At 40.1% G+C, this 21,282-nt stretch overlaps 1 long non-coding RNA gene across 2 annotated transcripts in view; it reads left to right on the top strand.

Annotated features, from left to right (window-relative positions):
• The window catches only part of LOC137635857 (uncharacterized), a 33,935-nt gene extending 13,516 nt beyond the window's left edge, over nucleotides 1-20,419 (top strand). Inside the window, exons 2-5 of one of the 2 annotated variants that reach the window (XR_011042810.1) lie at nucleotides 6,479-6,768; nucleotides 8,244-8,389; nucleotides 16,323-16,421; nucleotides 19,715-20,419. This is a non-coding gene — a long non-coding RNA (uncharacterized lncRNA). The remainder of the gene's footprint in view (nucleotides 1-6,478; nucleotides 6,769-8,243; nucleotides 8,390-16,322; nucleotides 16,422-19,714) is intronic. The other variant, XR_011042809.1, reaches the window with a different exon arrangement.
• Nucleotides 20,420-21,282: the final 863 nt, after the last annotated feature.

Below are 21,282 nucleotides of genomic sequence, written 5' to 3'. Positions count from 1 at the left end.
GACCTGCTGACCTGCCGTCTCCGTTCCTGACTGCTGACGCGCTGTGGACACCTACACATCCTGTTGTTAAACAGGCATCGATCCCTTTGGGGAAAAAAGGGCGTATGGGCAAATACTGCACATACTTCCCTTAAGCGCCAGGTTTCCCCTGCGCGCCAACGCTCACCTGCGCATCAGCGCACATCGTTAGAGTTTCCTGAGATTGCATACAGGCGCTCTCCAGTGCTTCAGCCTGCGAGTGTCTCCAAGTCTCTTCTACGAAGGGTACCTCTCTCGTTCGCGGGAGAGGTCTCTCATAGAGACCCTGCCTCAGAGGATCAAGCAGAACTTCCAGTGTTGATGGTCCTGCCAGCTGACCTACCGATCTTCCAGCTCAACCTTGCGCCCTCCCCCGCGCGAGGCTGCCGGACATCGCATGGTAAAGGGGGCCATCGGCACGCTTGGCAGGGTGGGGGGGGGAAGGTTCCAGAAAGGCCCAGGGACATGCCTTTCTTATCTTTTTACAGGCGACTTCCCCTCCAGAGGGAGTGTCTGACAGCGCAGCCGTCAGCCGGGTTTGGGACTCTAATCAGAGTGGTACCACAGGCTTTTAAGCTGTTTTCTCTGAGTTGAGCCACAAATCCTTGGCTGCATCCACTCCCCTGATGAGGAAAAGAGGAGTTTCGGACGAGGTAACTTCTCCGAGGACGTAGCTGTCTCCTCGTAGGTCTTCGAGGCAGGCACTCTCCCCCCTCAGACTTTTCTCCCTCACCTTCGGACGAAGTTTTACCGCCCTCAGGAGAGTCACGGGAGGTGAGACGTTCCCCAATCACACCATTGAGGGAAACCCCACCTCGCGCGGTAAAGTCTTCTCGAATAGGGGTGGAGAAGAGCCTGCCTCTGTCGTGGTTGGAGTCCTGCATCCCTCCCGGGAGGGAGTCAAAGGACTCCAAGACAGTAATGGGAGTCCCTTAGCACCAAAATCTACAGGCTCAGACATTCTTTCGCTATGGGAACGAACCTGTTTGAGCCTAAGGACGTGAAGCAGGCGGCTGAGAGGTGTAGGAAATCACCAAGACTCCCTCCTATATGGGGCTTTGACATTCAAGCCCTATAAACCTCCAGCACCTCAGCAACCACGTCCCACCAAAACAACGGCAGCTAAGACAGTGGTGTCTTAGCCCTTTCCGGTCAAGGACAAGAAAGGCAAGTAGTCCCCCAGGGGAGGGAAGAATCCTAGAAGGAGCAGCCGAGGCCGCAAATGCTAGTATTGCCAGTTCCCCTGCATGTCCGCCAGTGGCGGGATACCTACGAGGTTGCGCAGACAAGGCCGTTTCCTGGACGATTTCCGTAATCAGTCAGGGATATCGCGTCCAGTTCACAACACCTTTACCTCCCCTGAGGACGAATCCAGTATCATTTAGCACCATGGGATCAGCAAGGGGGCGAACACTGTGGGCAGAGGCCCAGATTAAAGCAAACTCCGGTCAGCATGGAGACCGCAGACACAGTCAGTCTTGCAGTAAACCGTAAGACTTCTTGTGTATACTGGACCTGAAGGACGCGTACTTCCAGATCCCAGTCCATCCGTCTTCAAGGAAGTACTTAGGATTCAGCTTAGACAACAAGGAGTACCGGTTCAAGGTGCTGAGTTTCAGTCTCTCCAAGCACCACAGGATTTCACCAGAGTGTTTACCCTAATATCATTGTGTGCATTCAGGATCGGCTTCCGTCTCCTCCATTATCTGGATGACTGCCTGATCCTAGCAGACTCGGAGTCATTCCCTCTTTTACACCGAGGCAAACTTCTAGGACTTTGCCAGGACCTAAGGGTCATGGTAAGTCTCGAGAAGTCCGCTCTGCTGCCCAATCAAAAACTGGTTCACATAGGCATGATTATAGACACCAATCTCCATAAGGCCTTTCCATCAGACGACAGGATAGCAAGGCTGAGAAGAGTCACAAGCCCTTTCCTCAGACGAGAAGAGCTTCCAACCCAATCGTGGTTACGTCTCCTCGGTCACCTTTCACCCTTGGCTCATCTAGTTCTCAACGGTCGCCTCAGGATGAGGTTTCTCCAGGGGCGACTCAGGTCCTAGTGGAATCAAGGCTGCGATTCCCCGGACATCATGATCCCTATGGATCCTGCGGAACAGATGAACCGCCAGTGGTGGGTGTCAGGCGAGAACTTACGAAGAAGAATGGATCTTCTCGTTTCCTTCCCACGGATTGGATGCTGTTTTCGGACACCACAAAAGGGGGGTAGGGGCCACGTTCTGTACCACAGTACCTCAGGCCTGTGGTCAGAATCGGAAAAGTGCCTCCATATGAATCTGCTAGAGAAGAAGGCCGTCTTCCTGGCCCTTCAACAGTTCCAACAAAGACCTGGCGCATCACTCTGTGGTGTGAAGAGCTACTTCACCACAGTAGTAGCTTACATCAACAAGCAAGGAGGTACCTTTTCAAAGCAGCTATCCCATCTCTCAGTAGAGATACTGAGATAGACCGAAGTCCACTCGATTCCTCTATCGGCTCGCTTCATTCCAGACAAAGGGAATGTGCTCGCCGACAGTTGGAGCAGAGCGTCTCAGATAATGAGTACCGAGTGGTCCTTGGATCATTCAGTAGCCAACAAAGTCCTGACTTTGTGGGGTTACCCGACTGTGGATCGGTTCGCTACAGCGCTGAACTTCAAGCTCCCGCTGTATTGCTCCCCAGTCCCTGATCCCAAGGCACTCTGGCAAGATGCCTTCCAACAACGGTGGGACAGCACCGACGTGTACGCTTTTCCCCCGTCCTGTCTGATGAGGAAGGTGCGCAACAAGACCAGAATATCGGTCAATCTTTCGATGACCCTTTATAGCTATGCTATGGCATCACGCAGAATGGTTCCCGGACCTTCTGCAACTCCTAACGGAGGTTCCGAGAGAACTCCCTCCACATCACGAGCTACTCAAACAACCACACGCCAACATCTACCACAAAGCCGTAGCTTCGCTTCGACTTCACGCCTGGAGACTATCGAGCATCTCCTCACAGAGAGAGGATTTTCACAACAAGTTGCAAACAGGATGTCTGGCCACCTGCACAAGCCATCCGCAGGGGTCTACCAGGTGAAGTGGCGAGTCTGCTGTGGTTGGTGTCGTGGAAGGAGTATCTCTCCCCTCGATGCCACTATTCCAGCAAAAGCGGAGTTCCTCGTGTATTTGCGGGAAGAATTGCGCCTTTCAGTCTCGGCAGTGAAAGGCTATCGCTCAGCCTTAAGTCATGCCTTCAGGTTTAAAGGAATGGACATTTCTTCCTCGCTGGACCTTTCCCTTCTCATACGGAATTACGAACTTTCCTGCCCTCAGTCGGAAGTGAGACCTCCTCCATGGAACGTGGTTCGAGTTCTCAGGTCTCTGAAGAGACCTCCCTACGAACCATTACACCAGGCTTCTGATCGCCACCTTACCTGGAAGACGGTTTTCCTGCTAGCTTTGGCCTCGGCCAAGCGAGTCAGTGAGCTACATGGTCTCTCGTACGACATCGCCCATTCAAGGGGATGGGGGGAGGTAACGTTCAGCTTCGTCCCTGAGTTTGTTGCCAAGACTCAGAATCCGGGAGTGCCAGACCCTAGGTTCGACTCTTTCCAGGTTTCGAGTCTCCGTTCTGTAACAGATGACCCATCTCCTACTGTGCCCAGTGAGGAGTCTGAGGTTGTATCTTAAAAGAACAGCTGCAGTTCGTTCCCAGGTGCGAGCGCTGTTCGTGAGCACTGGGAGGATGAAGAGAAGGGTCACCAGGAATACCATCTCGGCCTGGATTCGCAAGGTGATACATCTGGCCTTGAATCCTGACCCTTCTCCGTCACATCGCCCTAGGGCGCATGATGTCAAGGGCGTAGCTACGTCCCTGCCCTTCATGAAGTATCATTCAGTGACGCAGGTCCTGCAAACGGGGGTTTTGAAGCGTCAGACCACCTTCACAGCCCATTACCTGCAAGACGTGACCCACAGGAGGTTCGATACGTTTCTATCGGCCCTGTGGTGGCTGCACAACAGCTGGTCTAAACCTCAGGCTCCTTAATGGACAAGTAGCAGAAGGTTGAGGGCATTGTTACCTGGTGTTAGTCTGCATGAATGAAAAGATCTGTCTGGCCCTTATTCTTTTCTTCATCCTCTCCTCCCTTGGAGAAAGCAGCATCCTGCGTTCTCTGCACAGCTGACCTCGAACCACTGCAGGTAGACCATGCTTCCTTGTGTTCCTAGTATTAAGTGTAATACTGTCATGTCCCCATACCCTGACGAGGTGGTATTGGGAGAGTCCTAGCCTAGATTTCCTTCTGAGGAACTCCAGGCCAACTTCTTAGGACGAGTCACTTTTCTCCTTTGCACACACCTTACGTAGGCCGCGGCAGTTTTACAACCGCTAGCGAGGAGCAGGGATTCCCTATTGTCCGAGTACTTGAACGCTCGAATATGGAATCCCCGGGCAAGCCAAAGCCAGTATGGCAGGGACTTATCACCCTTCCTAAGGGTTAAGTCACCCCATGTAAATAGCGTGGTTTGTATTTCAGTTACGGAACAAATGACAAATTCTTAGATCATTTGTATTTTTCCTAACTATACAAACCTTAGCTATTTACACATATTTGCCCACCAGCCCTGTCCCCCAAGATAAGTCCTACCTCTAAGTAAAGTGGAGCACGCTCTGTGTGTGTGAGGGGGGAGGGGTAGCAAGCTACCCCTCCCTACCCCCTGCTAACTAGCGGAGGGGTAGTAAACCCTTGTTAAAATTCTTATGGTTCGTCATTTCAGCTACGCTGAAGTAATTACCCCATGTAAATAGCTAAGGTTTGTATAATTAGGAAAAATACAAATTATCTACGAATGTCATATTACTACTAAGCCATTTGCCCTATATTATCTTTGTTATAAGTTTGTCATAAGCTTTGTTTGTTTAAAAATATTCCTTTACTGAATTTATAACTGTCTTTTGTCCTGGTTTGGACAATATGTTTTATAGAAGGCATTTTCAGTTTGCTTCCTAAGAATAAGAATATAAAAAACAGGTTGTTTATAATGGTTAGAAAGGCATTTTCAGTTTGCTTCCTAAGAATGAGAATATTAAAAACAGGTTGTTTATAATGGTTAGAAAGGCATTTTCAGTTTGCTTCCTAAGAATGAGAATATTAAAAACAGGTTGTTTATAATGGTTAGAAAGGCATTTTCAGTTTGCTTCCTAAGAAAGGCATTTTCAGTTTGCTTCCTAAGAATAAGAATATAAAAAACAGGTTGTTTATAATGGTTAGAAAGGCATTTTCAGTTTGCTTCCTAAGAATGAGAATATTAAAAACAGGTTGTTTATAATGGTTAGAAAGGCATTTTCAGTTTGCTTCCTAAGAAAGGCATTTTCAGTTTGCTTCCTAAGAATAAGAATATAAAAAACAGGTTGTTTATAATGGTTAGAAAGGCATTTTCAGTTTGCTTCCTAAGAATGAGAATATTAAAAACAGGTTGTTTATAATGGTTAGAAAGGCATTTTCAGTTTGCTTCCTAAGAATGAGAATATTAAAAACAGGTTGTTTATAATGGTTAGAAAGGCATTTTCAGTTTGCTTCCTAAGAATGAGAATATTAAAAACAGGTTGTTTATAATGGTTAGAAAGGCATTTTCAGTTTGCTTCCTAAGAAAGGCATTTTCAGTTTGCTTCCTAAGAATAAGAATATAAAAAACAGGTTGTTTATAATGGTTAGAAAGGCATTTTCAGTTTGCTTCCTAAGAATAAGAATATAAAAAACAGGTTGTTTATAATGGTTAGAAAGGCATTTTCAGTTTGCTTCCTAAGAAAGGCATTTTCAGTTTGCTTCCTAAGAAAGGCATTTTCAGTTTGCTTCCTAAGAATGAGAAGATAAAAAACAGGTTGTTTATAATGGTTAGAAAAGGGTTGTCAAACTTTTACAAATCAGTGCAGTAGTAGTATATATTTTTGAGATTGCCTTAATATAATGAATCTCAGTGCTATTGTAGTCCACTTGTGAAATTATAATGGCTCTTATTTCATATAGCAGAGGATAATTCTTTTAATATTTTCTTATAATTTCTAATTAACCCTTTTACCCCCAGGCTCTTTGGAAATTTCCAATCCTTAACCCCCAAGGGGTTATTTTTTCCCCAGCACATTTTGCAGTATATTTTTTTAAATTGCTCTTACAGCCTTAATTTTTGTCATAGGGAGGTCAGGTTGGTCTCATTCTCTTGGAAAATGCCTGAATTTTCTCAAAAAAATATAAGAAATATGAAAAAAAAAAAAAATTTTATAGCATTTTTTTGCAAGGACGTAGCGGTACGTCCATGGGGGTAAAGGGATGAGTTTTGTGAAACGTACCAGTACGTCCTTTGGGGGTAAAATGGTTAAATAATGTGATTAGATAACCGTTGCATTTTTCAACGTGGAATTTTATTTCATTTCCTAACATTTGGAAATATATTTTTATCTTCTTTATTTATTTATTTAGAAGATGCTGTAGATGTAGAGTTTGAACTAGAAGACGACGAGACTCCTGACACGACTGGGCCGGGTTCAGTACCCAAGAATGAACCCATACTTTAGAGAGAAGCTGAAAGAAAATTAATCCCCAGCTCAAATTACTCTTGCCTCCGAGAGAGGGCGATGCATCTTCTGTGGGAAAATATTCAGGCTCTAGCGTGATTCGGTGCGATGGAAACGCCATGGATGTCAAGCAAGAGCCTGTGGCTGACGATTACAAAATAGTTCATGAAGAAGCCTCAATGCAAGATATGGTTGGTGAGTACATTTGTATTCTTTTGATCGAGTAACACGCTTGAGGTAAGTGTAAGTGGGGATGAAAGTCGGTTAACTCTTTTCCCCACTGAAGCATATTGTATTGACTATTATTTGTTCTTACATAAATAAAAACCCTGGAAAGAGCCCATTGAAAATGTTAATAAGGTACATTTTATTATTTAATTAATTTATTTAAGGGTTATTAAAAATGCTGGTAAGGTATGTTTTGTCGTTCGCTAACGACAGATTGGCGTGAGTATTGGAATATAATCATGTGAGCTGGAAGGGTTATTAAAAATGCTGGTAAGGTATGTTTTGTCGTTCGCTAACGACAGATTGGTGTGAGTATTGGAATATAATCATAGTGAGCCGAAAGGGCCAATATCTACTTTACGCTTCATAGTCCTCAGCCATTTAAGCCCGAGTCTTCTAACTCTTCTTGTGCAACCGAAGAGGAAAAGTGGCCCTTTACGGGATTATAAAACGAGGTAAAGATTAAACCGGAAAAAAGGAATGATAATAAATAGAATAAATTTGAACATCTGAAGTTCCGTTGGTTCGACCATGTAATAACGAACATAATTCCATGATATTGTCAGAGTCGGCAAAGCCCCCCTGGGTAAGGATACGGCTTTTAGCATAGGTTAGGTGGGTTTTTTAAGTTAGCTTCTCCCGCCAAAATCGTTTTTAGAACGACGGCCACAGTTCAGAATATTCCAGTCTTCTACGAACTCGATTTTAGAATGACGGCCACAGTCCACCCCACTTTATAATATTCCCATTTTCTATGAATGAAAACGGATCTGGCCGTCATCCTACAAAGGCTCCCACCAAGCCATGTCAGTTTTATCTTTTTTGGTTTATTGGTTCTCTGGTTGTCCCTTTGATTCATGGATATTTTGAATTTGAAGTGCTTTTTATACTGACTCAAGAGTTTCAAGACTTTTGAAGACGCAATGTTATTCTATACATTGAATTGGTTATTTGTGACTAATGAATATTTTTTTTTGGAAGTGTTATGGATGCCATTAGTTAGTAGTAAAGTACCTTATGTGATTCAATATTGCTAAGCCATATGGATGAATAATGATTAGTAATGAAAAGAGTCGGTAATACTGTACTGTACAATTATCATTTATCCTGGATGTCAAATATTTAGTCTAGATAAATCTCCTTTCATATTTAATACCACAAATTTTTATTCGGTCATGTGGCTGATAAAGAAAAGCCTTTTCGCTCTCTCATAAAATCAGCTGATGAAGAAAAATTGTTTGATATTTAACCCTTTAAGAGGAAATTAGTCATCAAAAAGTTAGTTGTATAATTTAATAAAGGCTTGTTTGTATATTCTTGGAATTAGTTTTATGCTATGCTAATATATACGGCCCCTCATAAGCCACATTAATACTGTACTATGCTATTGTTCATTTAAACTTTTTTTTATGTGCGTTTTCTAACTTTTCTTTATATTCCAGGTTACTTGTTAAAAAATTGTGATCATGAAGGATATGATCTTCTCTTGAGAAGTAAACATAAAGGAACATACAAGTAATGTTCGCAAGAACAGTAATTTTTATGATGGCTCAATAACGGTGTATTCGGTGTTCTGAAGAAAGAACAGGTAAATATGGTTGATCAGTAAGTAGCTGATGTTTTTATCCTTTCAATAAAAATATACATTTAGCAATTAAATCCTCGATAACCCTTTTACCCCCAAAGGACGTACTGGTACGTTTCACAAAAGCCATCCCTTTACCCCAATGGACGTACCGGTACGTCCTTGCAAAAAATTTTTTTTTTTTTCATATTTTTAATTATTTTTTTGAGAAAATTCAGGCATTTTCCAAGAGAATGAGACCAACCTGACCTCTCTATGACAAAAATTAAGGCTGTTAGAGCAATTTGAAAAAAAATATATTGCAAAATGTGCTGGGAAAAAAATAACCCCTTGGGGGTTAAGGGTTGGAAATTTCCAAAGAGCCTGGGGGTAAAAGGGTTAATAATCCATTCTTCTTTTTTTAACCCAAGCCTGGAATTTGTATACAGTGAGCCCTCGTTTATCGCGGTAGATAGGTTCCAGACCCGACCGCGATAGGTGAAAATCCGCGAAGTAGTGACACCATATTTACCTATTTATTTAACATGTATATTCAGACTTTTAAAACCTTCCCTTGTACGTAGTACTGTTAACAAACTACCCTTTAATGTACAGAACACTTAATGCATGTACTACAGTACCCTAAACTAAAACAGGCACAAATATTAAAGGTGATTTTATATCATGCGTTTCCTAAACACGCCAAAAAGCACGATAAAAAATGGCAACCACTGTTTTGTTTACGTTTATTTCTGATTATAATGAAGAAACAAAAGCATTTACACATCTGTGTATAGGTTAGTTTTTGCATCGATTATATTGATTATTCAGTACAGTATGTTGATTTTGTTATTACTAATGTTTTACTTAATTTTCTTAGGACTTCCAAATGAAATGTTTTTCTTTATGACGCCGCCTGAAACGACGGCGTCATAAAGTACCCTCAGGAAACAAACGAAGGCATTTAACGCGCATGATGAAAGTGATAAATAATGATATTACAGTAAAAGCTTTTAGAAAATGTTATTACAAATATTATTTACCGTATCTATATAAAATCATACATACGTAGCAAAGCAGGAAAACAATTCAAGAGAGAGAGAGAGAGAGAGAGAGAGAGAGAGAGAGAGAGAGAGAGAGAGAGAGAGAGAGAGAGTTGTCTTACATACGTAAATGTAAATTTTAAACAAAAAAAAAATAGCCCCATTTCATATAAAATAGGTTATTACAAATATTTTACTCTATCATATTACAGTAGTCTGTATAATACTGTAAAGTTCAGTACAGTATGTTGTTGTTATAGTTGTGGCGATGAAATTCTCACGAAAGAAAAACACGGCATTCATTACAGCAGCTGATCTCTCTCTCTCTCTCTCTCTCTCTCTCTCTCTCTCTCTCTCTCTCTCTCTCTCTCTCTCTCTCTCTCTCTCTCTCTTCGTGTTATACAATACTTACATATAGATGAAGAAACTAAAATTAGTTTTCTTAGTGTCAATTAAATACGAAACGAAAAAATTATGCCAACTTACATCCATTTCAATCGTTGCTAAAAATACGGCATCCGATTTCATCAGCAAACCACTATTTTTTGGGAAACATCATTTTGTTCTAGAAAATTGCTTCTCTTTAAATAGTTAATTGCACATTAAGAAAGCTTGTACTTTTGTTTTTAAATTTCGGGTGCGTTTTAAAAATTGAGTATTGTTGACTTCTTTTTGTTTTACTTTTGGCTGTGATTAGATCAGCTGACGTCTAGCTGCCGCTCTTGAGAGTGTACGGATACACTAACAAAGTATCGTTTATACCATTTCTTAACTTATTCAAACCATCTACAGTATACAGTTGATATTACATAAGCACCAATGTGTTATAACCTATAAATTTTTTTTGTTTATTACATTTAAAACAACACACACACACACTCTCTCTCTCTCTCTCTCTCTCTCTCTCTCTCTCTCTCTCTCTCTCTCTCTCTCTCTCTCTCTCTCTCTCTCTCTCTCTCTGTGGGCTACTTTTCACTACCTCCCATTCCTTACCTCTCTCTATCTCTCTAACAAATGATATCTTTGTTGCTCCTCAAAGTTTCATTTATATTGAAATCAATCATGATTCAATTTTCCTTACTTTCTCCAATCTCGCACCATCGGTCACATCGCGGTATTTTCGAAATTTCCGGAAAATCCGCGATATATGTTTATACATGCGTTATGAAAAAAATCCGCGATGGTCGAACCGCGAAGTAGCGAGGGCTCACTGTAAAGGTGAAAGTCATGTGGTAATTAATTTTTAGCTGAAAATAGTCATCTTTGGGCCTAAAAATTGACAGTTATGACGTGAGTTTAGAAGGGAAGGTAAGATCGACTGGCTTTTTACCTCTTCCTTAGGGTGCAGCAGTTACTCCATTATTTGTTGGACCAGATGATAGATGCATTTGAGCCACGTGATCAAGCAACGTTTCTTAGCAATAAGTTTGTTCAAAATTATCTCCCTTATCCTCCTGGATGAAGGGGAGGATAGACAAATTTATGCACCCGTGTTCTCATATGACCGTACATTTAAGCAACATATCCTAACTTGATTAACATAGTTCATCTATATTGTTTTAATATTCTCCTTTCCCTAATATTTGTTCATGTTAACTTCATTAAAATGATACATCTTTTCACGTTCACAGTACATCATACATCATCATATACCAAGGCACTTCCCCCAATTTTGGGGGGTAGCCGACATCAACAAAGAAACAAAACAAAAAAGGGGACCTCTACTCTCTACGTTCCTCCCAGCCTAACCAGGGACTCAGCCGAGTTCAGCTGGTACTGCTAGGGTGCCACAGCCCACCCTCCCACATTATCCACCACAGATGAAGCTTCATAATGCTGAATCCCCTACTGCTGCTACCTCCGCGGTCATCTAAGGCACCGGAGGAAGCAGCAGGGCCTACTGGAACTGCGTCACAATCGCTCGCCACTCATTCCTATTTCTAGCACGCTCTCTTGCCTCTCTCACATCTATCCTCCTATCACCCAGAGCTTTCTTCGCACCATCCATCCACCCAAACCTTGGCCTTCCTCTTGTACTTCTCCCATCAACTCTTGCATTCATCACCTTCTTTAGCAGACAGCCATTTTTCATTCTCTCAACATGGCCAAACCATCTCAACACATTCATATCCACTCTAGCCGCTAACTCCTTTCTTACACCCATTCTCACCCTCACTACTTCGTTCTTAACCCTATCTACTCGAGATACACCAGCCATACTCCTTAGACACTTCATCTCAAACACATTCAATTTCTGTCTCTCCAGCACTTTCAGGATGGTACATTCTGTGAAGATCTGGATGCAAAGGATGGTCAGAGTTATGAAAAATCTTGTGCAGCATGCATAAAGAACCAACAGAACAGAGCCAGAAATTAATACCTGTACACGTTTTAGTTCACGTTTTTGTTTTCCTCTGACATTCCCTTTTTCACATCTGTTTTCCTTTGTTTTGGTAAGAATTTCATCACGTCAAAGAGGCAAAGACAATCAAAACATCTCGCTAACTTACAGAATATATTTGCCTCTTACTGAACAGCCCCTGTGTCGTTTATAATGCTTCAATAAGGCTAAAATCACTGACTTCACCTATATAGGTATAGATTCTTCCTTGACCATCTACCAGTCCATAGTAAGGACTTATCCTAACATATACCTCATCTTCATGTCTATGAGGCTGATATGAGTCATCACTTTTGTTTCTATTCAGTACCAAAGTTCTTAGACATTTCCCAGGAATGAAAATCTGCCAGTTGGCTACACGACTTCCTCCCTCGTAAGGATAAGTCTCCTATTAAAGAATGAGGGCTTGTATTTGTGTAGGAACAAATCACAAATTTTTAGAATAAAAAGTATTTTTCCAAACTACAATATATAGACCCGAGTCCTCATAAGTTACAGATCCTGGCTCAACCACACTACAATTCCTTGTCTTTAAAGTTCAAATAGCTACTCATTGTGCTTGGGGAGGGGCTTTCCTGCCACCAGCCAGTAACTACTGGCACCCTAGCAGTACCAGCTGAACTCGGCTGAGTTCCTGGTTAGGCTGGAGGAACGTAGAGAGTAGGGGTCCCCTTTTTTGTTTTGTTTCTTGTTGTTGTCGGCTACCCCCCAAAATTGGGGGAAGTGCCTTTGGTATATGTATGTATGTATGTAATAGCCGAGTTCCATGGTGTGAGCTGGGTGGCTGGTCTACTCCTACTACCTCCCTCCGCTAACTAGCAAAGGGTAGTTATACCCCCCAAAAACTTTAATGGCTAGTTTCAGCTATCGCCAAAGTAATACTCCTATGTAAACAGCTCCAGGTTTTTCAAGTTAGGAAAAATACAAATTATTTTAAATTTATTGTTTTTTGTCAGGCAGAACTAGGAGAGTTAGATAACAACAGTGCGACCGCGGCAGAGGCAGCCCTCTCGAGCACAGTTTTCTATATCGGCCCGATTTCTATACGACGTTTTTAGAAAACTGGCTGCAGAGAGGGCTGCTCTGCCGCGGCAAAAAATAGAAATAATCTTATTACGGGAATTATAGAATTTTTTTAAATTCTTTATTGATGTTTTCCATGTCTTCTTTATGTGACAATTTGACTAAACTTTACCTTGAATTGTGCCATCAAAATTTATATATACAGTATTTCTATTAAAAAAAATGATTTTTTCATGAAAGTCTTTAAAAAAAAATCACTGCTTGTTTATTTCAAGTCAAAATTCCTCTAAAAATTTCAGTCAAAAATCCTCTATGAAAATTTCAGTCAAAAATCCTCTATAAAAATTTCAGTCAAAAATCCTCTAAAAATTTCAGTCAAAAATCCTCTAAAAATTTCAGTCAAAAATCCTCTAAAAATTTCAGTCAAAAATCCTCTAAAAACTTCAGTCAAAAATCATCATAAAAAATTTTGTAAAAAATCTTAATAAAAAAACTGTCAAAATCTCTCATTAAAAAATTCAGTCAAAAATCCTCAGAAAAAATTACTTTTCAATTTAATTTCAAATCAAAATTCCTCATTACAGTCATAGCTGACATTTGAGTACTACAAGCCTTATTTTACATAATAATTCAGAAACATTGACATTTTTACATAATCATAATATTCTTCCAAGAGAAGTCAAGGATCCTAAATCAAGCTTTGTAGTCTGCGTTCAGGTCAATGCTACCGGCAGAGTCACGCAATAGGACGTAACCCCGAAACTAAAACGTGTACGGGGGAATTTGGGAGCTTCCCCAATGGCTGGCCGTTCCGGTGCTGTTGCTGCCCGTCGTCCGGAAACGGCAGATTTCGACTGATAGGGTGGAACAGTATGGCATCTTAGGTCAGCTTAATAATAATAGTGTAGGTTGTAGGCGATTATGATACATTTAATTATGACCCACACGGCCGGCATGCATAGCACATTTCGCTACCTCATTGCAAGAGGGTCGTAACTCCAAATTTGCTAGTTTTGAGTTATAGGGTGTACAAGATTGCCGAATTGATTCTGCATCTTTTGGTAAAAGAGTCGTGAATCTAGGTGAATTGGCGGCCGAGAGATGGCACTAAGAAGATTTGTGAAACATGATCAAATTCATAGGACTTAGTAACTTTCAAATGCGTCTCCTGAAAAATCAGGAATTTGGAGTTAGGACCCTCTTGCAATGAGGTAGCGATTTGTGTACTGCTTGCCAGAACAGAGGATCATTGAGGTAATGTTTATTTGGAGCGAAGCGAGACACGGCGGAGTGAAATCCATTTCAGGTATGTCATATAAACTATAGGTAATTATGATACAGTACTTTGATAGTTACCCAAGCGGTTGGGCGTACACAGCACATCTATGTACCGCTTGCAAGAATACAGGAGCAGCGAGATGATGTTTATTGCTAGCAAAACTAGCCACGGCGAAGCAATATCTATTTGAGTGGTGGCAAATTGCACAGCCTTCTCTTTAGCCAGTTTTCTAAATCGTCGTTTAGAAATCGGGCCGATATAGAAAACTGTGCTCGAGAGAGGCACCTCTTGCCGCAGTCACTCTGTTGGTGTTGTTTCGTCCTGTTGGTTTTACATGAAAAAAAAACATTTTTTTTCTGTTATTTTTCTTGGATTTATGTTTTATTCTGCTGTTATCTTCCGCACATACATAGTTTTCCTTTGCCACCACCCATAATCCAGATTCCCACCTGGGGACCCCCATTACTGTTGGGGTATGTAGGGCGGTGGTAATCGGAAAACAATGGCTTTATGGAAGGTAACAACATAACAAAACAAAACAAGAAGGCCAAAGAAAAAATTTGTTTTTCATGTTTATTACAAATAAACATTATTGCGTTGCTCGTGTATTCTGGCAAGCGTTACATGGTTGTGCTGTGCACACCATCTGCGTGGGTTACTATCAAAGTACTGTATTATGACTACCTATAATCTATTTACACACACCAATGTTTTTGCTCTGCCGTGGCTCGATTCACTCGCAAATAAACAGAATCTCATCACTCCTCTGTTTAACCCTTTTACCCCCAGGCTATTTGGAACTTTCCAACCCTTAACCCCCAGGCATTTTTTTTTTATTTTCAAGCACATTTTGCAATATTTATTTTTGAAATTGCTCTAACAGCCTTAATTTTCATCATAGAGAGGTCGGGTTGGTCTCATTCTTTTGGAAAATGCCTGAAGTTTCGCATAAAGTTATCAAAAATATGGAAAAAAAAATGTAAATAGCAGTTTTTTGCAAGGACGTACCACTACGTCCATGGGGGTAAAGGGATGAGTTTTGTGAAACGTACCAGTACGTCCTTTGGGGGTAAAAGGGTTAAGCAAGAGGTACATGAATGCGCTCCACACACCAGCCGTGTAATCATTATCTAACATATCATAATTACATAACTCCTGTATTATTATTATCAAGCTGATCTAGGATGCCTTATTGTCCTACCCTATCAGTCGGAGTCTGGTGCTTCCGTTTGACGGTCAGCAACGGCACCGGAACAGCCAGCTGTTGGGGAAGCCCCATGTTGCGCCACGCGTCTTATAGTTTCGGGTTTGCGGACTTTTGCGTGACAGTGCTGGTAGCGTCAATCTGAACGTATACCCCCAGGTTTAACCCACTTAGGACACTTGACTTCTCTTGGAAGAACAACGTGGTTATGTATAAATGTCAATGTTTCTGAATTACTATGTGAAATAAGGCTTGTAGTACTCAAATGTCAGCCATGACTGTAACGAGGATTTTCTTTATTTGAAATAAACTGGCTAAGCGATTTTTCTATGAGGATTTTTTTGTGAACTTTTTAACAATCAGTTCAAACCCCTCATAAATGTTGGCCATGACTGAAATTAGTTTATTTGAAATGAACTGAAGTGCATTTTTAATGATGGAAATGAAAACGCTCTAATGCAGGTGATTAAATTATATCTGAATTTTGATTGACCAATACGAGGTGAGGCTTAGTCAAATCTTGATACTGAAAAACATCAAACAACTTAGAAAAATGACAATTTATTTACTGTAATTTCATTATTTTTTCTCTGTTATGCATTTGCACATTATAAGGATGAGTCTCTTATTATAATGTTGAAGGGTTGTGTTATTTATAGGAACAAATCTTTCAAGTTGCACTATTCACCTTAACCACCTCACAAGTCCTCCTGTAGCTAGGTCTGTTTACCTCATTAAAAGCTTAATGGCCATTCTAGCTTAGCTTAAATCATACTCATATTAGGTTAGGAAAAATACAAATGATTAAAAGATTTTTTTATTTTTTATCTCAATTGGTTATTAAATTTTTTATAAATGTAGTATCCTCTTGATTTCGTATGAAAATACTGTACCTTCTGTTAAACGATTGGTATCTACCCTGAATATTAATAAAATAAGAGATTAATTTTTATTTATTATAGGTATACATTGCCAGTTCAAAACTAATCGATATTTTTCTTCCGTAGATTGGCGAAGGGCGTCGAGAATGCCCGAATCAGGATTTATATTTTCTCATCCTTTAATACATGTCTTCAGAACTGGAAGTCATTGAATTTGTTAACAAGGTACAGTAATTGATGACAGGTGGTGAACGCAGGCGAGTAGCATCAACTGTCGAGAGCTTTTCACTTTTGTCTTCGACCTCACTGAGTACAGACGCACTATTGCATGATTTAAAGGTTTAAAGGTCGCTCATGAATGGCAGAGGCAAGGGACAGTGACATTGTCCTAGCAATCAGGACAATGCCCTAGAGACTGACCATATATTATATGATCAGCGCCCAAGCCTCCTCTCCACCCAAGCTAGGACCAGGGAGGACCAGGCAGTGGCTGCTGATGACTCAGCAGATAGACCTATAGGCTCCCCCAAACCCCCCAACCTTAGCTCACAAGGATGGTAAGGTTGCAGACACTAATGGCACTAACGAGTCTGAGCGGGACTCGAACCCCCGACTGGCAAACACCAGGCAGAGACGTTACCAATCAGGCCACAGCAATCGTCCCTTTGTGCTAATTGTAGGTTTGTAGATGTTTATATTAACCAGTCTTTTGAATGTCTTATTTGTATAATAGTGGATAGGTAGGTTGGATGGCCAAGGAACCAGCCACCCATTGAGGTACAGTACTATGTACTGCTAAAGAGTTATCGAGTGCTTTGACTGGCCAGATAGTACAGTAATAACATTGGAACCCCATTTGGTTATTACTCATTTTCCTTTGCCTACACATACTGTACACTAACAGTCTGGCCTATTCTTTACACATTATCCTTTTTCCTTTACCACCTGACAACACTAAGGTAACTGAAAAATTCTTCACTCAGGGGGTTAACTACTCCACTGTAATTGTTCAGTGGCTAGTTTCCATATAGTAAGCGTAAAAGAGACGCTTTAGCTACGGTAAGCAGTTTTTCTAGGACGACACTCGAAAATCGAACCGTTGTTCTTTAGACTGGGTAGTGCTAAAGCCTCTGTACCATGGTCTTGCTCTGTCTTGGATTAGATTTCTCTTAAGTTAGGGTACACTCAAGTACACTTCTGTGTGTTTCTTTATTTCCTTTCCTCACTGGGCTTTTTTTTACCTTTTGGAGCCTGTTGGCATATACGATCCTGTTTTCCCAGCTTGAGTTGTAGGTTAGGTAGTAATAATAATAATTGTTAAAAAGTTTTCCTTAATATAGGGACAATATACTGAATACTGTACCTATTTTTTCAAATGTTATAATTGTTGAATTACTCAGCAGGTATAACAATAATTTAACCACTTTGTTCTCACCGGGAAATTGCTCCAAGATGGGCAAAGAAGAAAAGGTATAAATTTTTACTTCAGTTGTTCTTGTAAAGCAATGGATTGTATCAATCTTACTTCAATTACTCTTTACTGTCAACTAGTATTTAATTTCAATTATAATAGTAGTTCCTGTGCATATACAGTACAAGCCTTTAGCTCTTTAAAATAAGGAAAGGTCTAAGGATGCGGGCACACCGAGTAGCCCCACATGTCTGCCAGTTGGAAGCCTTTCACTTTTGGGTTTGGCCGCAATGAGTATGGACTTACTGTTGCTCCATAACCAAGGCCTTTATCTTTTAAATTTTCTCTACAGAAAGTAAATGCTGGCTGTTGGTGTCTGTGATGAATGAAAAGGGTGGATGCTACAACCAGTTTATGGCAAAACTGGCTGTTGATTCACACACTGTATTCGCAGGTATGTGTTTTGAAGGGGAAAATGAGAGCCAAGTCTTATGCAGTGTCTGTTTTGGCGACGCCCAAGAACATAATGATGAAGTCTTTTACCCCTTTCTTTCCCTCATCGAGTTTGACTGCTTTTGTGTATATGCCCCTGGGTCTGTCCATGGGAGTATCCTGCGATCTCCATTGGCGTGTTTTTAGGGTTCTGGTGGTGTGTGGGGTTCCCCCCATTGATTACCGTACCCTGTAGAAGGGTAAGAAACACGTATGTTGCTGTGCAGATGACTAACAATGAAGCTTAGGCCTCCTAGGGTGTGGCAGGTAGTTTAAGGGAGCTGGTAGCTCACCCACTGTGTTCCCAGTACCAGTGTCTCCTGTGATAGAGGGCGTAGGTGAGGTGACCCCAGTGATTATTCTCCATTATCTGTTCTGTGAGGGTTCTGCATTGCTTAAGCACTGGCAGAGCCAAGAAGGAGCTGTCAAGGAACACGATCTCTTATGGCTTCTTAATATCTGTAAAGCGTACACCTCGATTTCTGAGTGTTGAGGTACCAGCTAAGACCAGGACTCATGAAGTCATGGGCCCCAACTTGCCTTTAAAGAGGAATCTTCCAGTCAGCCAGGTGTTGAAAGCTGGGGTATGCAAATGCTAAACAACCTTCACGATCTTCTACCAACAGGTGTATACCCACAAATACGTCACTTTTGTGCTTGGCTGCTCATGTAGTTCCATAGCCAGCCCATCTCCCACACGGAACTGGAAGCCTGGAAGCATATTATCTATGGTAATGCATGGATGGAAGTCTGGAATGAAAGGTAAAATGACTGGCTCTTCTCCATGTTTTCTTTACCTTCTCTTGGGGGATGAAGTGATCAAATTATCACTTGATGAAGCTAACTTGATGCCTGTAAGTTTACACTTCTGAACACCATTTTTTAGCTTCAAGAGATCCTCTTTAGGCAAGGGGGAAGATAGTGGAATATACAGCAACCCAATTATCATACAGCAAGTATACTGTATTATTCCAAGACCCTCCATAGGGGAAAAGTATCCCTCCTTTGACTGCCTACTAATCTTGTACAGTATATTCATCCATATGATGCAGACTGACATTTCCAGGGAAGAAAAAGGAACAACCAGTTTGGTCTTATCCTGAATTTCAACCAACCAATCCTTGAATCTGTCTATTTTAAAGATTGCTAAAGACATTTCAGGTTCATATAGCTAGGAAAAATACAAATTACTTTTAAAAACTCTATATAATATAAATTTTTTTTTTACTCTTATTTCAATAGAATCTAATATTCTCGGCAGTGGATAACAGGTGGACATATAGTTGTGATTTGAAATAAATTTTTGGAGATACCAGAGTACACCATTTATTTTTTTCTAATTTTCTTTTTCCCTTTAAAGTAATGATTATTTTTTTAAGAATATAAGGGACTGTGGAGACCTTAGATTACTTTTTCTTAGCTTTGCATAATGGAAGAAATTAGTTCATGATTTTGATTTACTTTAGAAAATAGGCTCTCTAACTGGTTTTACTTTAGAAAATAGGCTCTCTAACTGGTTTTACTTTAGAAAATAGGCTCTCTAACTGGTTTTGTACATGTTAAATGAACTTTAAATTTAATGATGTATGCTAATCTGTTAAATCTTCCCCTACAGAAGTTTACCATGCAGAGCTTGATTTATAACACAGCTTTATTCAACAAAAATGATAAACAGAGGATAAGAAAGGACTTAGCTTCTACTTGGTCACAAATCACCAACATTGATTCGTTACAAAAGCAGTTTTTGGTGAGTACAGTAGTTAAAATGATAAACTTCACGGTCATTTATTTAATCTTTTTTATTCTTTTCTTTTACACACTAGTACAAAGAAATTTAATTCTTCGCTATCATCCCATTGTCCTCTGATGGTTCGAATGTCAAGTGATTCATCAGTAGTCAAAAAGCCTATGACCGTCTTCCTCAATGACACTCTTATCCGCAGTCGTCTGATTTCTAATGTCTCCCTTTACAGTTCTTCTCCCTTAACTTGGATTTCATATTTTGTTTAGTCTTTATTGCATCAGGTCATTTTTTTTTCATACTTAATTTGAATCAAAACTTTATTTAATAGTCGTAATTTGAATATTTTATTATTTCAAAACTTTTAGTACAGTAGTCAACTTTTTGCCATCGAAAATGTTTAGTATTTTTTAGTTGTTGACTGTTGGACCCAGTATTGTTGGATTTTATCTGGTTTGAATTTTTTTGTCTTTTTAATTGATTTCTGATTTTATACAGAATTCTTTAAACATTTATTAGTCGTCTATTTTTTCTGACCTTGGAAAATCAGTTATATTTGGTTTTGGTTTAGTTTGTTTTGCCTGAAATAAAAAACTCCTTATTTTTTGTTTTGCCTGAAATAAAAAACTCCTTATTTTTTTAGTTTTCTGTTTTAGGCAGGGTTGTTTCCTAACTTTGGAGTTTTAGTTTTCTGTTTTAAACAGGGTTGTTTCCTAACCTTGAACTTGTTTTAGGTGTTTTCTGTTGGTTTTCCTACATTGAACTTGTTTTAGTTGTTTTCAGTTTTATTTTTTAGATTGTTTTACCAAGGTTTAGTTTGCTGTTTTATAAACGGGTTTGTTTAACCTAAAAGTTGTTTTAAACCTGTTTTACCAAGGTTTAGTTTGCTGTTTTATAAACGGGTTTAACCTAAAAGTTGTTTTACCATGGTTTAGTTTTTTGTTTTATAGGGTTTGTTTAACCTTGGAGTTTTAAAAACTTAAACTTAAGTTTTCTGTTTTAAACAGTCTGTTTTAAATAGAGAAGTTTCCTAACCTTGGAGTTTCAGTTTTATGTTTTAAACAGGTTTGTTTCCTAACCTTGGGAGTTTTCTGTTTTAAACAGAGAACTTTGTTACCTTGAACATGTTTTAGTTGTTTTCTGTCAGTTTTACCTTGTTTGAGTTTTCTGTTTTTTTAACTAATGTTTTCTTAACCCTGAACTTTTTTTAATTGTTGTATTGTTTTACCTTGAATAGTTTTTTAGCATTAGTTTTTAAACAAGTTTTAGTTGTTTTCTGTCCATTTTACCTTTTTTTGTTTTACCTTGAATATTTAGTATTCCAGTTTTACAGGTTTTGTTTTGGTTGATTTCTGTTCTACCTTTCTTTGTTCTGGTTTTCCCAGATTCACTAAAAAGTTTTCCTTTTGGAAAAGTGAATTTTTTGGTTTTCCATTATTACT

The sequence above is a fragment of the Palaemon carinicauda genome, unplaced genomic scaffold, assembly GCF_036898095.1.
Source record: "Palaemon carinicauda isolate YSFRI2023 unplaced genomic scaffold, ASM3689809v2 scaffold185, whole genome shotgun sequence".
NCBI classification, from domain to species: domain Eukaryota; kingdom Metazoa; phylum Arthropoda; class Malacostraca; order Decapoda; family Palaemonidae; genus Palaemon; species Palaemon carinicauda.
This window is presented reverse-complemented; position numbering and strand designations above follow the sequence as displayed.